Source organism: Zonotrichia albicollis, chromosome 3 (genome assembly GCF_047830755.1).
Source record: "Zonotrichia albicollis isolate bZonAlb1 chromosome 3, bZonAlb1.hap1, whole genome shotgun sequence".
Lineage (NCBI taxonomy): Eukaryota > Metazoa > Chordata > Aves > Passeriformes > Passerellidae > Zonotrichia > Zonotrichia albicollis.
The window spans coordinates 109,620,086-109,647,934 of record NC_133821.1 but is presented as its reverse complement, the minus strand read 5'-3'; the positions used below and the strand labels follow the sequence as shown (position 1 = coordinate 109,647,934).

Sequence of the window (27,849 nt, the reverse complement as noted above, 5' to 3'; positions counted from 1 at the left end):
TTGACCTCATTGACCTTCATGAGGTTCACATGAGCTCTTCCCTCCAGCGTGCTGATTACACCACAGAGCTTTGTGTTGTCTGCAGACTTGCTGAGGCTGCACTTGATCCCGCTGATGATGCTAAGGTAGACCTTTGCCATTAAATGAGCTTAAGCTATTGAACAGTGTGTGATAATATTTTTTCCTTTTAAAACAGGAATCCAGATTAATTATTTACTGTAAGTCAGTAATAAATCAAGGTACATAGATTTCTGAGAAACCCAGGGATACTGGAAGACAAGGAGAAAGGTTACAAATTTTGGTATTGGATGCAGGACAAAATAGACTTAAAGGGGATGTTGAAGTCTATATATTGCAATGTGAATAGTACAGTGAATACTATTTAAAGTAGGCTAATTAAGCTTTGATATGATTAGGTTACTTCTTTATTTTCTTTATCAATCAAGGAGTTGCTTAACAAAATTATGCAATCCAGTATGCTGGGTTGACCCCAAGTGGGTGCCAGGTGACTACCAAAGCTGCTCTGTCAGTCCTCCTCCCCAGGTGCACAGGGGAAAGAATACAACAAAAGGCTCATGGGTCAAGGTAAGGACAGGGAGAATCCAGTCACCAATTACTGCCACAGGCAAACTAGACCAAATGTGGGGGAAAATGAATTGAATTTATTACAAATCAAATCAAAGTAGGATAATGAGAAACAGAAAACTAAATCTGATAAAACACCTTCCATTCAACAGTCCTTTCTTCCCGGGCTTAACATCATCCCTGAATTCCCTACCTCCTCCCCATACGCAGCATAGGGGAACAGGAAATAGTCATTGGAGCCAGTTCATTGCACATTGTCTCTTGCCCAACCTTTCTCCTTAGGGAAAGGACCCCTCACACCCTTTCCCTGCTCTAGAAGCCACTGATGCAGGCCTCCAATTACCAAAACCTGGCCATGCAAACCCAATACATCCAATCAAGATAAAAACTAATTCTCTATACTCAAAGTTTTAGGAAAATAAAAGGAAATTAAGTAGCAACCATTATAGAGTAATAGGTGTATGTCAGTTGTGGTTTCTAGAAATGGTTTGCTTGTTTACACATCATTTTGCAGCATGCTTTGCAAGCATCTAAGATGGACATCTACATTAGGAATGTCCACGTAATATGCTCATTGGGTACTGTGTACCTATGATGTTGCAGTGTGTCTCTCTGCTTGTCAGTTCCTCTCAGTGCTCTTGGTATTTCAGAGACCTCTAAAAGCAGAAAGGAGGTCAGAAAGGGGTTGTGAATTTTGAAAACACATCCTGAAATTCGTCAGTTTAGTAGGAAGAAACTTTGCATTATTAATCAAAGGTTTTTAAATGTTTTTTGTACTTAATGGTTCACATCACATACAGCATGGGTATGTTAACCAGTGATTTTAAAGTTCAGAGAAAGAAAAATCTCCAAATAGTAAACCATAATTTCTTAGAACAATTTTGAACCCTGGATGTCTAAAATTACACCTGCCCTAGCAAAGCAGAACATATAGCCAGAAGATTCTGAACAATTATTTTACAGTACTTGTGGATTTCTGGAACCCAGAAGGGCTCTAAAATTAAGATTACATAAGACTCATAAAAAGATGAAAGCAATTTTGAAGCTGAATTCTTTAGGTTAGAGAAGACATAATGTTGTAGAATTTCTAGAAGTACAGAAAGTAAGATCTCAGATATTCCAGGAGGACAAATTTCTCAGGATTCACAGAAACAGGTGGTAGTTCTTTGTTTAGCTTGTTTGTTTTTTTGTTTGTTCTTGTGAATGTCTGACTTTAAAAGAATATTGACAGTCCCAGATCTGAGATAAATTTTCTGTTGCTGAAGAAAAGAAATAGGCAGTAGGTACCATCATCACTGACTTAGTGAGGCTTTGTGCTCAGTGAGGATTACGGTCAGCTGTTGCACTGAGGATATCAGCAATACTGGAGGCAGTTTTTCCTTTAAGTATGAGTGTTTGGTCTACAGGCATTTTTTCAAACCCAGATGCCAGGCTCCTTACACAGAAATGCCTTCAAGTCCCTGGGATTTGGGAAGTGGCCTTCTGCACTGTAATGAAAATGGTAAGGCACATATGATGGAGATGAAGCCAGGCTTACTACAGAGATCCTCTGGCATAATTAAGCCAATGCAAATTGGATGTCTCTTAAAATAGGTCTGCTCTTCCCTATTTCAGACATAGAAAAGAAATGAAAACATTAATCATGGAAGAGTGAAGCTATATTTAGAGAAAGGCACTGCCATAGGAAAAAAAAAGGATTAAAATAAAAAGTTATGAAGATATCACATAATCAGAACTGATCTGACCTTTCCCTTCCTGCTTCTTAAAATGTGAATGAAAAGGATACTATCCAAAATAAATATAAAATAAAATAAAGCAAGGCTCTTGCACCAGTAATCTAAGTGAAGATAAAGAGGACAGGAAAAAGTGTGAGTGCAGTTTGAAGAGCTGTGATGCATGTGCCTAGAAGGCAAACATAAGATTTGAAAGAGACATTTGCTAAAGGGAAAGTCCCCAAAGCTGCATATGTCATAGTAGCTTTAAGCAGTTAAACAGCTTTTCAAATACTTTATTTATAGATTAAAAGTGTGGGGCATTCAGCCTGTACATTTGCTCTACAGACTGTCTCCTCATACAATCCAGCAATCCATCATACAACAGTCTGGCCAATACACAATTTCTCAGCAGGAACTGATAGAACAACAGGCTGTGATAAAGAAGTAGTTATCAGAAATTAGTGTGAAAAGTTTGCCAGTCCTGCTCTAGAATTCACATTTCATGCCTTAAAAATGTCAAAGATTACTTGAAAGAAATATTTACCATAGTGTTAAGAACATGGGAAATAAATGTAGTTCTACTTATTTCCTTCACATAGTACAAAAGTCCCTTGAAATTTAATGTTCAGAAATATGCTGCTGAATTTAGAGAGCTATACAATAATAACCTGCTTTTATTTAATGCTTCCATAGCATGGTAGAGACATTTCTTTGCTACTACAGATGTTAATCTTTGTTCTAGCAAAATTTTCCCACCTAATCAGCATTATGTCTTCTTTCAAAACTAAAACAAAGTTCTTAGACTTTTACTAAATCTCCATAAATTTAGATTTTATTTATGACCAATCTAAACAAAAGGTGGCACTGGCAAATGGTGAATGTATATTCAGTCCCTCAGAGAAACTAACTATTCTTTCCTTTAGTTATGAAGTCTGAGAGTTTTAATCTAAATGTATATGAAATTTATTTTTCCTTATTAAAAGTTAAAATGTCTATATTTATATATATATATAAATTGTGAAAAATTATTTAAACATTTATGTTAAAATGGTTTTATATTAAAAAATCCTCCTTTGACAGCAAATAGCTTAGTTAGCGACAATAAAAAAAACCCCTTGATATTTAGCTAAAAATAAATCTTTAATATTTGACTGTCTTTTTAAAATAACCAGTTATTTACTAATCAGTGTAAGAACACAAAACTGTTGAATCATTTCCAGCAGTGGGCAGGATCAGACCTAGGAAAGATCATTAAAAAAAAAAAAAAGGAAGCATATGGCAATGCATCTTCACAATAATCCCCTAATTCCCACTTCTCTGCAGTCATGAACTTGCTGAAACAGAGATCATAGCAAAGCTGTTATAAACAGCCACTTCTATTCTTAAAGTTTAAATAGCTGGCAGGCAGAAATTTGCCTGAAACTTCTGAGCTTTATTCTGTTTTTGGGGAAATAAAAACTGTGCTGAGAAAATTTTCTTAAACTCAAATCTTTTACCTACTTGGTCTTAATTTAGTCTTTGAGTTTTACTCCAGTAGACAAAACCTTCTGTTAAAACTGAATCTATAAAAAGAATAGGTATTTCTAATCTGTTTCAGGTGTTAAAGGTTGTCAACTCTAACCTAATGCCTTGGGAAGTAATTGAAGATGGAATTGATCTGAAAGTCCAATTAAATAACAGAGAAAGAAAATGAAGAAAAGTATCTATTCTCCTGAGCTAGCTCACATGTAAAAATAGAATGTGTGCATGTGTAAATGAAAGTTAATCCATTATTGCATTAATTAGTTAAAATTTACATGTATATATATATATATATATATATGCAGCTAAAAGTTCATTTCTTGTTTTGTATTAGAGTATGTTATGTAATCCCTGGTTATTTAGTGGCCACAATTGATGAAAAAGATGACTGCTGACAAATTAAATCTTCACTGCATGTAGGAAAACATGCAGTTAGAGATTTCAGAAACTGAGGATATTTAATTGGAGGTGTTAAAAGACTTGCATGACAGAATTATTTGAAAATAATCCTTTTGGGAGTTTTTTGCAAAACTGGAGGCATTTTTACTCTGTTTGTCTTTCTAGTTTTAAGTTCAGATGGTCGAGTCAGGAAAAGCTATGGGCTCCAGACTGGTTTTCCTGGCTTTCTCACCTTTCCTCTCCAGATTTACGATGAACTGTGCTACAGAGAATTACTGAGTGAAGGAAAAGTAGAATCCAAACTACACAGTAATGCAATTCTTCCCTGAAATGGGACACTATCTCTTAGCACTTTTGTACATGCTTGCAAGCTCTATTTGGACCCCAGGTATAGATGAAACATACTGATTTTCTTAATTTATACAGAAGTCTGGCCCCACTATTTCTTATCTACACATTAATTTGTGGCACTATTGTATGTGAGTGCATATTTTTTATTTTTTTAAATTTTTTTCTCAGAGGAAAGAATCAAAGAGATGTAGATGAAAACCAGAATGCTCCATCTTTTTTCTCCCACAAAGTTGAGAGACTGAGTGCTTTGATGGAGTTGAGAGGAATTTAACCTGAAAGAATAATTATTAACCTATCAACTTGTGTATGCACACTGACGTTATTATAGTTATATTTTCAAGCTGAATATGGGGTTGCAAAAGGTATTTTTTGGCATTTTATGATGTTGAAGAATAGAGCATGATCTTTAAAACAGAGATATAATACAAATATTTTCACTGTAATCTCTGTTCTTTTTCTGTTTTTCATGTAGTTGCTGCTTGGAAATTGTTTTGGCTGGTAAATCACAAATGTCCTGTGAGGATAATGCTTTGCGTACTGCATTAGATTATAGGAACACACTAGATTAAAAATAAGCCTTATAACTAAAAGCCTTGGTCTTCTAACTACTAAGGAATCTAATATCTCAGTCAATTGGTGTTGTCTCTATTAAACTCCATATTGATTTCTTAGATTAGAGAGCTATTTGAACTACCTTGGGAATTGTTTAAAAAAACTCTTGAAGCGAATGGGTAGCCTTTTGTAATTAAGAAGGCAAACCTCGTTAAACCTCTTGCTACAGCATTCACACTCTCTTAAAATCTTTATTTACAAAATCAATCATTGCATACTAAGAACCTGGTCTAATTTATAGACTTACTTGAGTACATTTACAGCACGAAACCTCTGAGATTCATGTATAAAATGTGTACTCATCAGTCTCAATACCAACAATAACAGCAGTAAAGTTAACATAAAAGTCGTTAGAACAGAAATTGCTTTATTCTAGCTTGGTTTTCATCATCTGGATTTAGTTTTAACAGTTAAAGGAAGGAAAAGCACCTGAGTACACAGTGGAAAGGTACTTGATACAGTTCTTGTCCTAATTTCCTACAGAAAATCAAGAACTATGTTGCAGAGATGTTAAAGACTTTCTCATCAAAAAAACTTGTGCTGTTATTTGCAAGAAATAGCTTAATTTTGTATCTATAAATGCTGTTACCTGACACCTTTCTCATGAAGATTAGTTCTCTTCCATTAGAATGTCTTTGTGTGGCCGATGACTGGCATCTTCAGGAAGTTACCAGAATCTTATTCCTTCAAATTAAAAGTTTCTTTAAAATTTTCTAATATCCATGCTGATTTTAAGGAAAAACTGATATTTGTGGAAGAATTTTGGAGAACAATAGTGATTTTGCACTTAAAAAGTATATTTTTTTTCTGCTTCTGCTTAGAAGCATGATATGGAATGTTTGATACATATATTTAACTGCTGTACCAAAAGTAAATATTGCTTAGGAAATCTGGGTACAAATCAAAGCCAGAAATCAAGTAGGGTATGCAAAAGCACAGATTTATATAGTAATCTCTTACGTGACTATGTCAGTGAGAAAAAAAATCTGAAAGTATTTTTTGTTAAAGGTACACAAGTATAGAAATTAAAACATTTTTAAAAAGTGTGCAAAAAAGGAACAGATAGAGTATATGTTTTATATTCTATATTTTGTAATGAAAAGTGAAAAGTAAAGGATAAAAATATACAGATTTCCACTGGTCTTTTCCTCAGTGTTGTATGTACACTAAAGGAATTTAATTTTTGCTCTTCAGTCAGAAAACAAACAATCATTGATTTACAGAATACTGAGTTTTTATAGGACACTGAACAGGCCGTCAATACAAAAATGAAAAATCTGTGAATATTAAGATACTATATTATTAGAAATTATGGTATATCCACTTTACCAGAGAATCAGCATAATTTATGAAGTATGTAATAGAATTCATTTGTCTACTCGCTGTAGAATTAGTTCTTAATTAATAAATAAATAAGCTAAATTATCACACTTTTAAACAAGTAAGTTACTTTTGAACTATGAAAAAATAATTTAAGACTTGTCTCTTGTTAAGAATCAGGAAATATATTTTAAAATTGTTTTAAAAAGGGATCTTGGTTTATTGAAATATAGTTAGACTGAAAAAAAGATATTTCCTCATGGTTCCTCAGAAACAGATTGATCATTTATGCCACATGGTAACTTTTTAATTCAAATATTTTTAATAACCCTAAAAGATGATGTTACTTATGTATCTCTTATAATGGCACATAAAATACATGTCAGGCTAGCAAACTATTTTTTGCAAACACATATTTTAAAAAAATTTACAAATACAGTTACATTTCTGATTTCATCTAGAAGTTGTGCATTTTTTCATGTCATCTAAGTCACTAATTCCCACATACTGAAAATTGTTAAGGAATATGTTCCTATCGTATAGGATCAAAAAAATAGTTTATTGTCCAATATCTTTTTTTTTTAATAGTTCTTTGATACCTATTGAATATGCTCAACATACCTCTCCTTGTAGGGGTAAATTGGCTTTTTCAGCTACTGGGAGAATTATTTATACAGAAAGTACATCTAAACTACTTTCAACATGAGAAATTCTAACAAAGAGGAAAAAAAAATCCATTACATACAAACCACTCTGTACAAAATACTCAGTACTTTTAGAAAGTACTGAGAAAGGGTGGCAGGACCTTTATGGCCAGTAGTGGGAATCTAGAGCTTAAAGACAATGAAGAGATGTCTGAGTTTAGAAGTATAGAAATGAGAGTTATTCAGAAGGAAAAATAACATGACTGAAGCAGACTCAGATGACATAAACTGCAAGAGAAGCAAAAGTCCTCTAGTTTCTCTTATAAAACCTGTCTGAGAAACATAAGTAGATTACTGGAGGGCCCAGCTCCTCTTTATTATAAATACAGCATTTTACAATATATGTTTATTTTATTATATATAATAAGCATATATATCATTTTTAATTTCCTCAAAGACAGTATCTATTATATCTCACGACTTTGAGAACTGAATATAAAAAATTTAGTTGTGTCTTTAAAACTACCATATATAATTCCTTTGGACAGAAATAAAAAAGCCTATGCTACTTGTGGTGCTTTTCTAATACAATAGTTAACCATGATTTCCCCACATTCCTTTTTAAAAAAAGACAGTTAAAACTCTCCTTTGTTTTCCATAAATTGTTATGTACCTCCCTGCATTATATCAAAAATGTACAAAATCCCTACAGTACTATTACTATCAAGTATATGTGCTTTCTATAACAAGTTCTAACAGGTAGAAAAATAAAATAAGAGTAAATTATTTTTCAGATTTTTTTTCTAATATTGTTATTTGGAATACATTACAGGTTTGGTTTTTTAAAAGAATTACCATGCAGTAAAAAAATAATTTTGATAAAATATCTCATTTGAAATGTTTAATACTATTAGAAGTTCCTACCTCTAAGGGCTTAGATAGATAACATTTTGGTGGCATTTACAGGTTTATTATAAGTTAATTATCAAAGATATAAAAACAATGAAGTAAGAAAGAATATTACAGAGCTGCAGCTCATATATTCATGGAGAAAACATGAAAGGCTAAAACTCAACTCAAAGGTGAAATTGTATTGTGTCAGACAAGAAATGCTTTTGTATTGCATTCATTTTGAGTAGAACCTTTTTCTTTTCACATTGTTTTTCCACAAGTCTTAAATTGTTTTAAATCAAGCTAGGAATTACACTGAATACCCAAAAGAGGTCTCACCTTCGAGAAATAAAAGATTTGAATAAGATCGTTATCTCATTTATGAGTACAGATAATCTCTAGTAGGCCATAGACCTCATTACAATGTTTATATTTCTAGATGGAATATTAAGTACTAAAGAACGCAAGAAGTTCCATCATTTGAAGATACTTAAATATTACAGATTTTATACTTAAATGAACACTAGTTTCTATAGTATGCAATATCTTCTGGTAATATTTTTTCATATTTTACCTCAGCACAGAATGATTACAATCTATAAAAGGGATGGAAAGTTTATACCTTTGGTAAGTACAATGAAAAATAAAACACAACCACTCTAATTTCAGAGTAAACTTCACTTTTGTCATAAATTCTTTGCTCATAATCAGACCTTAATCAGGTATTTATTATGTTGCCATGATTACAGTGTATGTTCCATAATTTTAGCAAATAGGTTTATTGGATTAAATATTTTATTAGTAATACATTTGCAATAAAAATTAGTACAATCATTTTTGCACTTACGTAATTGCTTTCAATAACCTCAAGTAAATTCTGTAATCATGATTAATGCTGATCAGGCAAAGTTATTGGTATAGTTTGACTATATGTAAAGGTTAAAACAAATGGATTTGATTTTGCAGAACACAGTCGTCCATGAGTCACAATATTCTTATTGTTACTTCTGTTGGTATTGTTTTTATTATTATTGTAATAATTCTGCTACTACTATTACTACTATTTTCTAGTTTACATCTTTTAGAATAGTAGGCAAATTCTCTTCAAACCAAACCACTAAACCCCAACAAAAACAAGTGGCAAAACCAGTCCCCTCGAAAAGCCCACTACCCTGCTTAACATGTGACTCTATCCATATTTATTAATCTAAAAACATCATTAAATTGCCCAAGTTTTTTAATGTCATATTGCCAATCATTAGCATTAAATTAACAATTAAATGACACACTAACATTTGCTTATTTATCAGAAATACTGAAAACTTCTGAACATTATATTCATACTGGATAATTCAAATGTACATGAATATGAAAGATGGTAGGGAATTGTACATGAAATATTTCCCACAATGGTTAAGAAATATAAGAATTTAGAATTTTTCTGAAACAGCTTTGGTTGGGAGTACTTTAGATAAACGCAAATGCTATTGGAAGTATACAGCAAATCTGTTTACCCATGTAGAAGTAGTAGAAAATGTCATTTTATACGCTAAACTTTTCTGTCCCTAGATTATTTGCAGTGACTGTTTATTTCTCTGTCAGTTCTAATATGCTGTAGGCATTACATTTTTTTGTGTATTGTCTACTTTCATATTGTCTTACCTACTTTTAAGTCCTTGAATCATATTATTCCCATGTCATGAAAATGAACAGTTTCCAAGTTTCATCACTATTTGCAAGGAAAAAATAGTGATGATGATCTTCTTTGAAAAAGCTCTTTGAAATCTGAGTTATAAGAAACATCTATCAGCAGTTGTTTTGCATTAGTAATATAAAAAACTTGTGTATATTGGATTTTTTATCTAAAAATAATCTATTAGAAAGGCAATTGTTTGGACTACTCATATCTTTCTCCAAAATTAGCAAAATCCTGGCTTTGCATATGATCAAAAACTATCATAATGTGTGTTCTCTCATGTGATATAGTAACATGTTTCATGAAAAGTAGCAATGTCAGTGCAGGTTATTAAAGGGGAAAGCCCTGCATCTTGTGTTTCTATTGGAGTTTTTCAGCACATAGCATCAAAATGTGCATAATATAGAATATTTTCTTCAAGTACTGCCTTGGAATGTGAAGCTATTCCTTTTTTTCTTTTTAATACAGACACTTTTAATACAAAACCATCTCTTATATTATGCTCTGACAACACATGAATGTTATACTGAATAGTCATATGTGTTATGCAAACAACCTTATTTGACAGCTGGGAGTTTAACATTCTACAAACAAATGGGTCTTTAGTAGTATCAATATGGTATTAATTAGCAAAACATGCCTATACTTTTAGTCTTCAGTGAATTTAAATTTAGGAAGATGAGACATTACTGAATAGTCTAAGAGCTGATTTTCAAAGAAGGTGACTGAATCTTTTTTGAAACAATTATCCTTTACAATGAAATCACCCAGTTGTGCATGTAACATCAGAGTCATTTTACCTGCTTAGAAGTTAAATCTTTGTGAAAATAAAAGCCACTATAGTAAAAAAACTTACCAATCAGTCACTATATAAATTAAAATCTGTGAAAAAAATTAATAAAGGAAAAGTTGTCATCAGTTTTCTTCCGTACTATGCTAATTGACAATTAAACACTAAGCCTGAATTTCTAAGTATTTGTGTAATGAATAAATAACAATTTCATATTAAGAATCCAGAGGTCTGCAAAAATGAAAAAAACAATTGGCAGATGACTATGGACAATGGTACTCCAATATGCAAGAGAAAAGGAAAAATTGTATGAAGCTATATTTTACTCTAAATGAGACATCATTAGGCTTCTTTTCCATTTCTATTTTTATGTGTATGGAATGCTTTTTAATTAACAGACATTATGAATACAATATATTTAACAGATGTAGTTTCTAGAGAATCAATTCATCTCATATGAAAAGTAAATTCTACCATCTGAGATAGAAATAGAATCATTCTGTTCCACACAGCAATTTATCTTGAGAACAGCTGCACCTCTCTAGTCCTTGAGAGAACATCCTCAGTGTTACAGAAGCAACCACTGAACCTTCTTTTCAAATCAACCTAGACAGGTCAGAACAGAATGAGGCAGCCACTCCTTGCATAAGTGAGCATGAAATGCCTCTGTTCTTCCAGTTTATGGCTGTGGCACCAAGTATAATTGTCATCCATGGTAATATTTAATTCTTAAGCTGTAGTCACACAATCACCATTTTGCCTCTTTATATTTTCTGAGATCTTACAGTCATCCTGTCTGATGGAACAAGTCCACAATTCCTAGGAAATTTTTTATTGGTATTTGCATCATGATAGTGTCTTGAAGCTTCCAGTCATTAACCAGAATCCCATCAAACCAGCCAAAAGGAAAAAAAGTGAACAGAGAGGTAGGCATTTCCACAAGAAGCTCATGACTGAGGGATCATTTGAACAAATCACAAAGATGAACAAAGGCCTAACTTGAACAAAACTCTTTTCACCTACAATACCTACTCATTTAAAAGGAAGACAAAAAAAATTTGGAAGATGCCTTTCAAGTTGACACATAAATGTTTTCTCTGTTCTTTTCATCACCTGCCACAGCCTGCTTCCTTTGACTCAGATTACACGGCAAAGAGGAAATCTGAACAGGCTGTAAAACAGGATTTTTTTACAGTGGGCTCTAAGGTCAGATCCCTTTTGCTGAATGTGCTTCACAAGTTCCAAAAAAGAAGACATTTCTCACACTTTGACAAATGTGATTTTTGTTGATCCTTAGTATTTTGGGATATGAAGCCAAGGTGAAAGAGCTGGGCAAGAGGGTAAGAACATCAAGAAGGTTGCAAATACACAAGAGCTTCAATGAAGCGAAAGTTGAAAGAGGAATAACATCTACAGACACTGAGTGCTAAAATCTGTGGTAGACATTCTGATTTTATTCAATCAATCTAGCTTTAAAAAGTGGGTTATGTAATTCATTGGCATCTGAGACACTGATAGGTTCAATTTTATGTGTTGATTTTAAAAATATATTATAATACCTTATGTACTAAAACAAATGTGTTCACCCTTCAAGAAGTCTAAAACAATTGACTGTTGATAGGGCTAATCTTAGCATCTCCATCTACTTTGCAAATATTAGCTGATTAAAACCCATTACACCCAGGAGAAATCTTTCTATTTGATAATTTATTTAATATGCCAATAGGTATTCTGTACATAAACCCGCTTCATATATAGCTTTGGTAAATTAAGATTTTACATTGCTTTTTCTGTATGATATTTTATACAAGAAAGCCACACAAATAACTGGAAGAAATGGATAATAATTTCATAATGTCTATGAAAACATTGAGATAATTCTCAAATATACAGTGAATAAAGTATTTGTAGCTTATTTGCCTGTGACTACATCATCCTTCCTCAGGGGCTTTGGAAGCTTTTCAGCTGTTTCCTAGATTTTTTATGTGACACATAAGATGTCTTAATATTACTGGGTTTTTCACTTAAGTAATAATTCAATTCTAATAAAAAGTCATAAGTAGACCTATAATGTGATATGTTAAACATATTAAATATGAAATTAAATATATCTAATGCCGTCTAAAAAAGTTTTTTATTAAAGTACAAACATATATTTGCTTCTATTATAAAAGAAGACTTTTTTCTTTCCAAAAGAAAACCCTTACAGAATGTTCTACCAGATTTACCTCTGTCTGAAATACACGACTTTAAATTAAAAGTGTGTTCCATGTATTTCAGAAGAGAAGTTACCTCTTGATCTTATGGACAATGATAATCCTGCACATATTTAGTACTGCATTTTACTGGGGAAAAAAATGAACTAGTGTTTTTGTAAAGTTACTCTATTAATGGCTTTTGGTTACCCAATCTTGTGACTTCAGCTGATTTTTATTATTTAGTTTGCAAAATTAGAGACCTTACAATTCTTTTGTATAATTTTCTATATATTAAGTAAAATCTAATATCAAAATATCTAATATCTAAAATTCAAGGAGAAATTAGGAAAATGGAAAGTGACTAAGTATTTATGACTTAGTATTTGGGAGAAGTTCTAATCAGTATAGTGTGTTTGATCAGCTTATTATAACTCTAGTTCATCAGCTGATTAGACATGACTTGAGAAAATTACTGAAAAAGGGAAATTTCCCTTTTCTGATTATTGCTTGTGCTACCATCTAACTTTATAATCTATTTAAATATTTTAATGTTTTAAACTAATTTACCAGAAGACACTGTAGTAGGGATAAAGGTACAGGAAAAAGTAAAGCATTCAGATGACTTTTAAGGGCAATTTTGTTTCTGAAGAAAATAGCTACTATGTCTCTCAAAATAATTTGGCTGCTAAATGTCTATGGAATTCAACAGATCTTTTCTGTATTCAGGTTCTGGTAAAAACATTTCACCTGTGGTAGTTTCACCAACTTGCTATGGATACCCAGTGCATAATTGTATTTAATGGTCATGTTCAGTCTTAGTAAAAGAATGAGGACATTTACATGGACAAAGAGAGTTTCATACATTTCCACTGCTCTACTTAAACTACCATGTTATTTTCTTTCTTCTTTCAGGACATAATTTGCAAAGTGTAAATATATTCAGGTTGTAAGATATATAATTTCAATGTAGTTATGTTGTATCAAAATCATTACTAAATATGGCATCTATATATCTAATATGGAACATAACTACATTATTAAGAGAAAAATAAAAAAAATATATGTTAGTTCAAAATTATAGTCGAATAGTGTAATGATTTATGACATCAATGAATAAGTTTCTATACATACATTAGTAATTGTATTTTTCTAGAAGTACTGTCTTTGCCAGTTTTTTTTAAAGTTACACCCTGTATTTCATTACAATTAAAATCTACTGGATTTTAATTTTGGTTGTTATCAATACATTATTACTTATTTTCAAAATTTCACTGTTTAACACAATTATCTATGCTATGGGTATGAGGTTTGGCTATATATCCCTACATTTGCTTGCATAGATAAAACTAGATATAAATCTATGTCGCTTTTCAACTATTCCCTAATGTCCATTGGTACCACAGTTGTGTAATTTGACTGCTCCCACTACAAATGACAGCAAGAAAAAAAAATCTTCACATTTTGTCATCTTTTTTGTGCTTTCTGTGCTTTGCTGTTATTGCATTAGTAAGCATTACCTAGGGTCAAACTATCCCAACCACCAAAAACATCCTGAAGCCTGCAGTGTTGTAAAAGTTTTACATACTTCTGTGAACTCAGTAGGACATGAAAAATTTGATGCACTTCCTTTTTGACAAAGATTAAGAGGAACAGAAGATAGCTTGGCATGAATCCATTTTGTGACAAAAATTGCCATGAGAATACAAAATAGTACAATATTAATTCATTTTCATGAAAATGATGGTAATGAAAATGAGAAATGGCATTGGCTAAATCCATTTTCATTACTCTATTATGATTGCAATCTTGTAGCTCTCAGCTAGTGGGCTGACTGAAGAGATCTATATTTTAACCACATTTTTAATGTCTTTGATGAGAATCTCCTTGCCATTTTGTACCATTTCACTCTGTAGTTTTAATTCTTGCTTTAAAAAGATTTTAGATCAGTTTTAGTTATCTAAACATGACAGAATATTTATTAATGATCCTTAAACACAGTTCATAGGAAGCAGTCAAGGAGCTCTGAAGAAACTGGCATTTCATTACCTGATTTGTGAAAATGCAGAACCCCCCATATTTGTAATACATTTATGAAAAAAAGCCAAATCAGAGTATAGGACTGGAAATTCTTATCTCAAACTGGTTTTCCTTTCAAAAAAATAAAACTGTACTGTTTGGATTCCATAAAATTTAAAAGAATTGTGTTACAAGTTAAAAGATTATTTCTTACCATCAAATTTCCAAGTTCATTACATGGAATTATTTTTAGTTGCTTTAGATTTTGTCTGAGTAAGCATAGAAATATTTTCTCATTACTGTAATATTAAACTTTGCTAGGTGTGAATTAGGAAGAAACAAGTCAATACATGACATTGCTAACAATAAACCAATTATTAAGTTTTTGTATATTAACACAAAGTAATTTGTACCATTTATAAAAAATATATACAATTTAAAATCCAAAAAGATCACTCAAAAGAAAGCTCCAAAGAAACACATTCTGATTTTAACTAGCCTACTTATTTACTCTATTTTTTTTCTCCAGCTCGTTTTGTATAGTAAGATTGCTTCAGCTGTATCAATAGTTTTACTCAAAATTATGTCAGCATTTGGCTTAAGAATATGGAGATAATAATCATGTAGTTATTATTTATAAAAGAAAAATATCAATTTTTACGTATCCTCCACTCTTTAATATAATCACATCCAACATATTTTTAGCTTTACACTTTTCATGCTTTTTGTCAAAGCTTAAACAACTCTCTCTGCTTCAAATTTCCAATCACCACAGAACCTGACAGTCCAATAGGATAGACTATAGTCTGTAAATACAGCCCAGCGTTTTAAAAGAAAAAACTGGGTAGTCTAACAGATACACAGGTAATTTAAGCATCCCAGCTTGGATTTTGACATTCCAGTTTTTGGCTTTTTGAATGAGCTTCCTTTGTGTCCATAGTCTCTAAGTTTTCACCTTCTATCACTGCAGAACCATCTCTGTAAAGGAAAAATCCAGGATTTTCAAAAAAATCCAGGACTCCTTCTTTGTCATTTTGTAAATAGAGAGAGCAAAGTGCCTGACTATCAAATTGCTTCAGCAAATAAAATCCTTTTTGTGATTATGGCTAAAAAGAGCCTTCCAAATACAGACTAGAGAGCTATGATGCTCTCTTTTCACAGTTCTCCCCATAACATCAAGAAAGCTGGTGACCAGAAGCTCTTGATAAAGTGATAACACGAACTTTCTGCCATGGTAGTGTATCACAAGCCTGCCTGAGACCATGTGACACAAAAACGAGGTAGGTCTATCTCAACCTGGCCATATCCTGCAGCTCCTTTCTGTCTGGCCTGCTGAATGCAAACTGACGAACATGAAATCAACTTAAAAAGTAGGACAATAGAGGTTAGTGAAAGACCTGGGTGGAAGGTTTTTCCATCATGCATTGAGCTTGTGAAAACAAACACCTTAAAGTTTTAGAATACAATTTATTTAACAAAAAATATTTACTGCAGTTTCAGTCAGGATGCATATGCTCTTCTAACATCTGCTTCCCTTTTTATAAACATAATTTATGCAAGTTATGTTCTTAAAAGGCAACAGCAGTATAAATCTTTGCACTATACATCCATGTCTTTTTGTGCGTCTGAATTTAATTTTTTTTCCTTTATGATAGGTTCTGTGAGCTGCACATCATTGTATCAGTCAGACTTTTTATTAGCCTGAGCACTGTTTGCCTTCTCTGCAATTGAAAGTAGTGGTGCATTTACATCAAAATATATGGAAAACCAGGAAAAATGCACAACTTTTAAAGCGATTTCACATAATTTATTGGCTATATAATTCTTCAGAGTTCTCATGACAAAGCACCTAATAAGAATAAAACCTAGCTAATTAATCTACTCATTTCTCAAGTACATAATAAGAGTAAAAACAACTTAAGAATGATTAACATAGTGCAATTTTGAATTAATCTTATTGTCTTGCCTTCTCCCATACACCTTACCCTACAACATTAAATCTGACTTTTTATTCTGAAATCCTAATAATACTCAGAATTGACCCGTTATCTTCAAAGTGTAATCACGGTTAGTCTTCTTTCTTTGTCCTTGCAGTTTCTAAGTTTTAAAGTAAAAGAAAGCAGATAAAGTATATTGATTCAGAAAGCATTAAGTATTAAGCAGTAGTTCTGCTCAGTACTTTTTATCATCTGAGGATTTATCTATTTTTCAAAAGAAAGTTGTTCCATCTTCACTTGAAAAGTAGTTTACACATTCAATTTCAGGGACTTCCCAAGGAAGACTAAAATTCTAATACACTATATAATGCCCATTTCAAACTTTTATTCAAAAACACCCTTGAAATATTAGCTATGCTGGCCTTTGTCTCTTTTCTTACCCATGGAGTCTTTGTGTCACATCTAGGTATCTATCTGCTTAAAGATGTCAGGGTGCTGCCTCATAGGAGCCAGCTGATACAGTTCCCCTAATGAACAAAATGATCTCTGCAGGCAGTGACATCAGACACTGTCTTCAAGGTGATTCAGGCTCTCATGAAGAGTTAGTGCTATAAAATTGCATATAACGTTTCTTGAAAATCATATCTAGGGCAGGTTTTGAAGAGAGCTGTGCCAGTGGAGACAGCAGGGAATGACAGCACTCAAATCTCAACGTAGTTAAAATAGAACTACTTGAACCAAGCAAAAGCTGACTGGTCTGGACCATCTGAAAATTGGTCCTGAACACCCAGTATCTCTAACTGAACTTCTTTGTGTAGGTTCAGTGATTTTTCCAAAGACAGATGCTATATTAAGTTGTAGTGCCCTTCACAAGGGTGCTGTGAATAATACTTGACAAAGTACCATTCTTCTATTTCCACTGTATATTTTAGCACTCAGCTGGTAGCCAGGAGACATGATGGTTCCTGGCTAAATCCACAGGAAACATGCAGTCTTACAAGAGTTGGGATGATACGATTGAAAGAGAAACTTAGAAATTATTCTGTTAATAAATCCAAAGCATTTAATAATAGATGGAATTAGGTCTGATACTAAATAAAAACCTAATCCTAAAACAAGAGCCAAATGAACAAAAAACAAAGAGCAAAAAATATGCTTATATATCTACGTATATATATACAAGATTCCAATCAAACTAGAAATGAGATGAACATTAATTTTCAAACATATACTCCCTTAATCCTCATTAAGGAAATAGTATTTTGTATAGAATATGAAAGGCATTTCACTGAAAAGGAATTACAGGGTATACTAGTAACCTCTTACAGCAATGCTTCTTTAGCAGATATGAAAAAAAAACCTAATTTCCATATCAATTTATTTTTTTATTACAATTTGGGGAATTAACATGTGCTTATGTGAATTTGATTAATTATTTCTGATGTAATGAGTTCTTTTTGTTGTTTTCCTGTTCTCTCATTATCCATGTTTTCTTCGATCACCTGTTTTTACACTGGAAAGAGAGGAACTGCTGGTTTTGCATGACTGAAGCTGGCTGCATAGGCCTTGCCCCAGTGGAACAGGTACAACAGGCAAAGCCACTGGTCTGTAGGAAAGAGAAATGAGTAGCTGTGTGTTTATAATAAACGCATGTACGAGTGTCAAAACTACAAGAACTGAAGAAAAAGGACTTGCTGCTTTTGAGCAAAAGCAACTTTCCATTGTCATTCTTGTTGAAAGCGATGGGAATTGGTCAAAGGTTTAAAAACGGTGTTGCTCAACGGGAGTCCAAAGAGCCAGGTTTCTGTCCACCTTGAATTCTGTGACAGTGTAAATACCTCTGAATGCAAAGGAAGATGAGTGATATACATATATACTTGACTATTTTGGTAGCTCTGTAAGTTTCTTGAATTGGCTAGGAGTGTACATATATACATAGATATAGATACATAGATATAGGTCTGACATAGATACGTCAGAGAATCCACTGCAAAACTGTCCACATAATACTGTTGCACTATAGTACCAGAAGCTTAAAGCACCATTCAAAGGTAACAAGAAAAATAGCAATGCATGTGTTTTGCTACAACAAAATTTCTGTAATTCTTTTAATTTAGGAATACTGTAGATTACTGTTTCAGACTGTGTCTGACATAGGTAAAAACTATGCTTTATGTCTGTTTAACAGCAACTGAAAAGACTGTTCCTAAAAGTGGCAGGCAAATTATATCCTGGTACACTGGTGACAAGATCTCAGAGACTTTATTTGCTCTCTGTCCTGGTTTTCATTACTGAATCTCACAATTGTTTTACCCTTAGCTGCAGTAGTGTTAGAAAGAAAACAGACTTTCTGATGCTGAAAAACAGCCTTGTTCTTCAGCTTCTGTCAAATACAGGGTCTAAATTAGTCTCTATAAAAATATGGTTTCCACAAGTATACAAAATAATTCCCATCCTGATGATTTGATGGGTATGAACAGTTTACACCTTGGTCTGAAGTACTACCATTCTTATAGGTCCAGAAGTACGCATATCCTCTTTTAGTAGTCTCATGATATATGTACACAACAACAACAAAAACCCAAACAGATTTCATAAAAGCAAGAAAACAAAAAACAAAGACTATACCAAGTGGTTGCACTAAAACCATTAGTTCACAGAGTTCAATTTTCATCTGATACAGAAATAGATTAACACTGACACATTTTATCAATTTTTGTTTCAACATGAGATGCTGCCAGTAACACAGCATATAGATGCCTTAAAACACAGTGTAATGGACTTTCTATATAAAATAAAATCCAATAAAAGAAAATAATTCAGTGTCCTGCCTTAAGTACAGGATTTCCTTGTGTCTTTATTTTTAATAAAGTACTTTTTGAGTGCAATCTTTCTATCACCCAGTTTCTGATTAATGTGCAAGGCACCTTAGCATGGCATGGTTGTTTTGTTACTTCAGGCAGCCCTCCAGCTGTGGGCCAGCACATGGTCAGACTGATTTGTTCTTGGCAGGAGGCTAAGAACATTGATCGCTTTCAGTTGTACATCATGACTTTGGGGGTTTGTTGTGGGACATAGCCAAAAGTGTTATTTTAATCATTTCAACAGTGTACAGTTTGATCTGCTAATCAGTCACAACATTTGCTTTGAGAAAGGGGCAGATTAATGACAGCTTCAGAAAATACTGGTAAAGTTTATGCAGTGATTTGGTAGTCTTTGATCAACTTCATACTAAATCTTATGATTAACTCTTATTCTTGACAATTATTGTAATCTAATCAATTCCATACTCTTATTTTCATGCAATGATTGTAATGAGAAAAGAAAATTGCACATAATTAATCTTTTCTTGCAATAAAGATTACTGCAAGGATTTGACAGGGCCAAAAATTAATCCCACCCACTTAATCTTAAAATTGTCTTCTGCTGTCTGATTCAAATGCCATAAGGGAGGTGACTTCTTGGACATTATCAGCCACAAAAAAACACACAGACAAAAAAACAAACAAACAAATAAACAAAAAACCACCAGGCCTCTGTTTCCTTTAACAGAGAGGATCATCATTCACAGATGATAAGTAAGTGATAAAGGCTTCTATTAAGCAAATTAACAAAGAGGCAAGAAATTAAGTCTTTTAGGTTAGCTAAACAAGAAGGGGAGTAGGGGTGACCAATTAAATTTTGATCATATTGACATGTTCAGTAAAAATTCCTCTTCTTTCATATTGGGTTGAAAATTGTGTAGTAGTTCAAAATTAAAGATGCTTAATTCATCCTGCCAGTCTAAGTTCTAAAAAATAGTTTCTTTTTTCAACATATAGCTGCTTTTCACCCTCTTCTCTCACTTGTAATTAAGGCTTCTACCTGTACTATGTTACAAAGGTAGATGGAGAACAGTTCTTTTGTTTGTTTGAATGAAATATGTTGGCAATTAGTGTAAGAGACTTTTCTTCAAGATAAAGAATATATTAAATTATTCCAGTTACTAACATAGCATGAATAACATACCTTAGTCTTTTGCCAATGTAGAAGATAAAAGTTCTGTAATTAAGAGAAATTTCATGGCACAGAAAGCATCCTCTATGTTGCAGTCATGGGCTTTTAGGCTCTGTAGTATTTGTCAGTGAGCATAACTTAACTCATTTAGTCACATTGCTGTACTGATTGATTAGAATGCATTAATGCCAATGGGCTAAATTTACAAAAGTTGATAGAGGTGGCTCACAACTGAGTTAGCTTGACATTAGCTTGAAATGAGGAAACTGAAATGAAGAATTGAAGAAGAACTTGACTAAATACACCATTATTTAAATAATCAGTCAAGTATTGTTTCAAAAATGGAAACGGAATATCCTTTCTTTCTTTGTTTATAACAAATGCACATCTCACAGGAATATGGAAAGCTAGACTGATTTTCCTGTACATCACAACCTTCATGTAAGCAGCAGGTAGGTTCTTCATGTTTACATACAGATGATGGTTTTTAAATGCAATTCATAGTACTTTATATGAAAGTCAGTGTGTTCAAGACTATATTGTTGTTATGTTGCACTTGTGGTTATAGAAGGGGAGATGACATTTAAGAGCAAAAGAAGATATTGAGTTTTATAGCTTTTTTAAGCATATATTTTAAGACTATTGGTGTAAATGAGGCACAATAAGCAACTCAAGAGTTTCAGAGTCCAATTCAAAAACAAATCAGTTGTCTCAGACTAGGTAGCAATATTATCATCTATTTTTAAAGCAAGAGAACCATTCAAGACTCTGACAAAGTCATAATGTCCTGATAATTTTCTCCTTTAGATTATAAATCACTATTTAATTTTCACAACATAGATTCAGCCTGTACAGATGCAAAATCTGACAATGAATGAGAATAAGTTATTTCCTGGATGACAAGTGAGGAAAATATGGACATATTGTAACAGAAAGTAATTCATCCATGTAGTTGTACAATGATAAGGACATTCACTTTTAAACTATTAGTTAGCCTAAAGGTGTCTTCCTTCCATGTACATGAGTATAAATAACTGCTGTGCTTCCAGCAATGAATAATTTATTTTTAAAGGAGAGAAAAAATGTGCTGTAAAGCAGGAGGGGCAGAAAAGAAATTCTGATCAATAACATTGCATCAGAGCTACTTTATAGTTTGCAAAATGTCAGGAGTGTCCAATGAGGTTTTCACCTAAAGTGTACATAGGGTAATACTGGTAGCACAGAGAGCAGTGGATATCTGTCTATACACAAGGTCAAGCCCCATTCCATGGACAACAAATAAGTTGAAGTTAATCTGACTAATATAGAGATCATCATAAAAGGAAAAGCTGATGTTCCTATAAAATGACAAGCTCTTTGCTTTAAAAAAAGATATTTTTCTAGGAAAACTTCTAGGAAGTATTGTCCCCAAAATTTGTAAACATTTTCAGGCCCCTGATTCCTATAGGTTTCATAATCTTTGCCAAGAATACTGCATTGAATAAACACAACTAAAAAGGATGAAATGCCAAAAGAAGAAAATAACAAAGGTAATTGGTAGTGTTTTTACTCTTCCTAATTTTCATGCCCCCTTTTTTCTTTCTTTTACAGTTTTCCCAAAACTGTATCCCCATAGACAAAGTGGCAGCAAATACAGGGGGAGAGGGATGTAGTAAAACAAGGGCAAGTATTGTGACTTCTGATGTCCATAGCTGTTAACTAGCCACAAGTTCATGGCAAAGAGGGAGCATGGTAACAACTAATGGGCTCCAGAATATCTCTCTGCAGCTCTGCAAATGAAATTTTACAAAAAGAATGTAGATCAAACAGAAAGGTGCACTACTCAGTAGAAAGACTGCTCAGCTCTTCATTTTGGTTTTCTGAACACGATTTCAAACACAGTAGTGTATAAAGCAATGGGAAAGTGCTGGACTAAAGCTATAGCTAAGGGAGGAGCTGTGCTACACAGTCTTTACTGTTGGATGAGGAATGTGGTTTTTACGTGAATATCCTGATTGTTCCTCCTTACAGGGCTTCGGATCACATCACGTAGCACATGAATAGGATTCCTTTCCAATGAAATTAAACCAGAACCTGCACTCCCAGTGTGTAACTAATAAATCCAAATGCTAACAGGCATTCAATCTCCAGGTAGAAACTAAAGCTAATCCAAAATAAAAAATCCTGAACTGCATAATGTGAATACCAAGTCTTTCACATGAATTGTTTTTGTTGTCGAGAACCATTTCAACACTTGCTGTGTTGTACTGAAGCTTGCTGAACAATGTTACCAGAGACACAAAAAGGCAGAATGTCTGACATTTGCACCCAATTCCCAGCACACTCTCCCAAATTTCTTTTGAACAACTGTTGTTTTCATCTGAAAAACAAATATTTTTCTCAAATTTACGTTTCCCATTAAAGAGCTGAGAGTAGGATCAGACACAATTTGAGTTGAGACATTCAGAACTCTATCTCATTTCTATTTTCATCTGTTGAGCTCCATTGGTAGCACTTCTCCTATGAACATTCCTTTTTTGTGATCGAGCAGTAATTCTAAAGTATGAAACTATGTAAACATTTTCCTTTTTTAACTTTGAATTGTTATCAGTTTACACTGAAAAGTACCTTACATAGTGGGCTAAAGTAATGTTTTCATATTAAAATTGTCAAAAATATAAAAAAGTCTGAAGATATTAAGAAAATATAATTAATTCTTTCCTTTTCCACTCACAGAAACCATTCTTGCTCTTTGTGTGAACATGTTTTTTTTAGGAAAGCAGATAATCTTAGCTGATCTCCTCTTATGTTGCTTTACTTTACATTTTGGTCTGTATTTTGAGTTGCCAAAGTCATGCTTTGTAGAGAAAAAAACCAGTCCTGTGGTGGGCATCAGGTACTGGAAACTCCATTGCTTCCTTTTCTTTTTTCTAATTTTCCATATTCTAGCTTTATATTCATAGAAATATATCACATTCTATGTTATGCACTAATAACAATGTTCTATATTATTTGAAAAATATTTCAAAAGTGTGAAATATTTCTGTTAAATATATTTTAAGTCTCTCTTATAGTCTTTAATTTGAAAAGTTGCATTCACAAATTCTGTCACATACAGTTATGTTAAAGATTTTTGCCATTATCATCAACTCCCTTTCCAATGTTCAGCATAAATGAAATTATATCATTGCTCTCACCAGTGACAATACTCACCCTTCCAACCTATTTATTTTGTTGTTTATTAAGGTGCCATCTAATTCTTTTTAAATTCAACATTGAAAAGACTAATTTTGAATAAGATTTTTTTACTTTTAAGTATCCTACTTTTTCTATGACATTTTTATGATCATATTTATTTAGACATGTTATAAAACAATTACAAGAACTTTCAAAGATAATACAAAATATATAAAAATTAAATATATAATAATATGGTAGTACAAGCATTGATGTAAAGTTTACACTTCTGTCCAGTATTATTTGGCAATAGAATGTTGCAAATGATAGATATCTAAGTATCAATACAAATTTCATTGACAATCCGCAAAAAAACCCCAGTTTCTTGATTTAAGCATTTAACAAACATTGTATTAAAGAAAAATTTAAGTTTCCTGGTAAAATATGTAGTTACATAGGAATGAAGGAGCATTTGTCCAATGGGCTTAATGTAGGTCTAAAAGAAGTGGAGAAATCATTTTGTATAAACTAAAAGGAAATAAATCACTGACCTTTTATTTAGTTTTCCTTATTTAGGCGTATGGCAACATTTTTTTTTCCCCCCAAGAGAAATCTGTCAGCCCTACAGGCTAGGACCAGGCAATAATTTACATAGACTCTATGCATTTACAGAAGACTGATAATATCTTTATTAAGATATTAATATACTTTTATAACCTAGTTCACTACAGTGGACCTAATTGGCCCTCCAATCAAAACACCATCACCACTGGCTAATTAAGAAACTACCCTTTGGGTAACACATCTCTATAACACAGTCTACATGTTCACAATGCCAGGTGCAGCAAATTAAGATAAGAATTGTTTATAATTCTTTTCTCTGGTTGTCTTACAGCCTTTCCCAGAATGATGCCTAGGAAAGTTGTTTGTTTTTCTCTGTGCCCAGAGAGCTGCTGCCACAGGAACTCATAATTTTGTCCATTTTAAGACGGAGTATATAATTTCCACTTCAAAATTTGCAAGGTAAATATTATTTTATGAAAGAAAAAATGTAGCCTTTTAACCTAAGTAGCTAAGGTGTTTGCTAAATTTTCTGCATCCTTGTAAAATTTTTTAAATATCAGGATTTGAGTTTTTCTGGGTATTTTGTTGAAGCTAACACAAATTTCATAAAATACACATGCTCCATGCAGGGAGCAAGAAGAGAAAGGCATAACTGCATAAATTAAAAGTTAAGAATCACCTGAAGAAAATTCAAGAAGTAGCTTAGACCTCACAGAAAGCAGAAGACTCTTGCCATGTTAATTTCTTAACTATAAAAGAGAAACAGCTCCACAGTTTCAAAATTACTGCCTATCTTTGAAGAACCTGTTATCGCTTCTTTCATTTGTCACTTTAAAATCTTCCAGGCTGCTTAAATTCCCCCTTTTGATGAAGGTCAAGATGCATAACTCTTGTTTCACAACTAATTTCTTTTTCTTTTTTTTTTTTTTTTAATAGCACTCACTTGATTCCTTTTCCTTGGATTGATAGTATGCCATGGCAGTGATCATTCTGTGTGCTGCTAGACATGCAAGAAGCATCCTCTCAGTCTGCAAGCAACTGGTATTTAATGAATGAAAAAGGGGCCCTATATTTCCTAGCTTGTAGCCTGACTTGTGTGAGCAGCTTTCCACAACCACTGCTTTCAGGCTGCACAGTGTAATTAAACTGTTCAAGTCCTGTTGTACTGAGACATAAAATAAAAGCAGCTAGCATCTTCCAAAGGAAGATTTCCAAAAGAACACACTCCTGGTAGTCATACAAAAGCAGGAAAACTAGTAAGAGTTTGGGGGATCAGAAGGGTCCTGTGAGCACAGCAGTATCTTGGCAATGTAAAGTATGCCAAGGTATTTTATAACCTTCATCAATTAATATTGTTCACACAAAAAAAATCCTTGTCTCTTTTAATAAATATTTATTACCTTTTATAATTGTTGCAATGATTGGACCAATCCAGAAAGTCAATGTTGAAGATATATTTATAGCTAATAACAGCTTCTTCATTCGGTACCTTGGAAATCTTTATAAACCTTAAATATCTTTGACATTTTAGCAAAAAAATTATGCTACATTCATTTTAGGATGAAGGTGACTTTTACTACAATTTATGTCTGAGGCACGCTTTGCAATATACACATGGTCATCAGAACTTTGAATGACAGATTATTATCTAATCTGGCATTCCATTTGCACAGGCAGTTTTCCAGTAGATTTGACATTGATCATCTGTCCATTTGATTTGTTAACTTCATAAAAATGTGTTATTTTACAAAATGACTAAAAGCTTGCAACTCTCTGTAGAAATGTTGTTATTTTATATTTTATTTCATCATAAATTTGTTTTCCAGAGAAGTGGCTTTGGTTTGTGAAACCAATGGCATTATTTTTCTTTCTCTATCAACTCTGTACAGCTAAATAAACCTCTGGAATTTGGGGTTCAAATGCGATTAACTTGAGTGGCACAAGAAAAGGGAAGCAAGACTGACAGGATGGGGAGATAAAAACAAAATGCAGCAGTATGGACATGAAATCCTCATATTACAGCATGTATCAAAGTCAGTGTCTGTCAGCATGCTCCCTCTAGAATAAATCTAATTTTCTTCTAGATCTTCTCTTTATGTACCAAATGTTTATGAAAAAAAAATCAGAAACCACAAATCAAGACAATATATGACACTAGAAATAAAATCAGCTCTCCCAAATGGTTGTGGGAACATGAAATGTTTAGGTTTATGTTTGTTGAATATCATACTATGCAATTTTTAACATTCATTACACAGCATTTTCACAAAGAGGATGTATTTTTAAAAGAGGTAAATATTACAGTCTGCCTATTTCTTCCCTATTCTTGAAAAATCTCACTGATATTATTTAAGAATGTGCATAAAAATAGATGGACCGGTGTGCAAATAGCCACACATTTTCTGCAACATAAGTGCATACAGGAAGGAAATTATCCCAACTTTGGCAAATGCATTCATAGTTTCTTAAAATTTGCTCATAATTATTTTCTAGTTGTTTATAATCTAAAAAAACCCAAAAAGTAAATAATCAAGATAAGGATCAATCCAGACCAAGCAGTATAGTAATGATAAAAAGAATAAATTATGTTTCCATCTAGTCTCAAATACTTAACTGTGTTTCTATGGACAAAATTATTAGTAAGTATTTGCATTCTTTTCATGTGATTATGCTCTCTCTTGTATCATGCCATTCTTTAGGAAAAGTCAGCTACCACTGATAGTAATTGGAAAAGGTCCTTGGAAAATTACCATGATTGTCCTGATTTCTTCAGAAAAGAGGTTTAACCCTGAACTGGATGAATATTGTATGTTAGTGAAACTTTTCAAAGGCTTCTTACTAGTCAGCAGAATTATTTAGCAAAATACTTAAAAATTAAACATTAAATTATAGTTATTTTTTAAGCAGCATTCACAGTTGTATAAAGATTAGTCTAATGCATAATGATATTATTTTAGTACGAAAACAAATATATAAATAATTTATGTCTGGAGATGCCTCAAAAAAGGTAAAATTATCAATTCTGTGAAAGTTCTTGACACATGCTGCAGTATCTCTTCATCTCAGATAAATGAGTTAAATAAAATACACCTAAATATATTCTCATATGTGCATAAACAAAAATGCATACTATACCTGTGTTGCCTTTTTTCTTTAAATCTTCAGAAGTATAAAGCCACAATGTCTTGGTTTAACTTGAGCAATATAGGCACAGTAGCAGCTGTTTGATTAAACCTATGCCACAGCTTTCATACTTACCATGATCAAATTTTGTTCACCAAAATCTACATGCCTATTTACGGCAATGTTTTAAAAAAGTATCAACTACATTTTGAATTGATATTGCTTTCATAAAATGGATACTGTATCTAAGAAAAATTCCTTAAAACAATCATGCATATTTTGAAATCAAACATTGCAACAAGATTACAAAAATATAATGGGAAAGAATAGATAAT

At 32.7% G+C, this 27,849-nt stretch overlaps 1 protein-coding gene across 4 annotated transcripts in view; it reads right to left on the bottom strand.

Moving 5' to 3' along the window:
- Positions 1 to 27,849, bottom strand: part of EYS (eyes shut homolog) — a 790,428-nt gene that overhangs the window by 761,735 nt on the left and 844 nt on the right. The gene's annotated exons all lie outside the window — the stretch shown is intronic.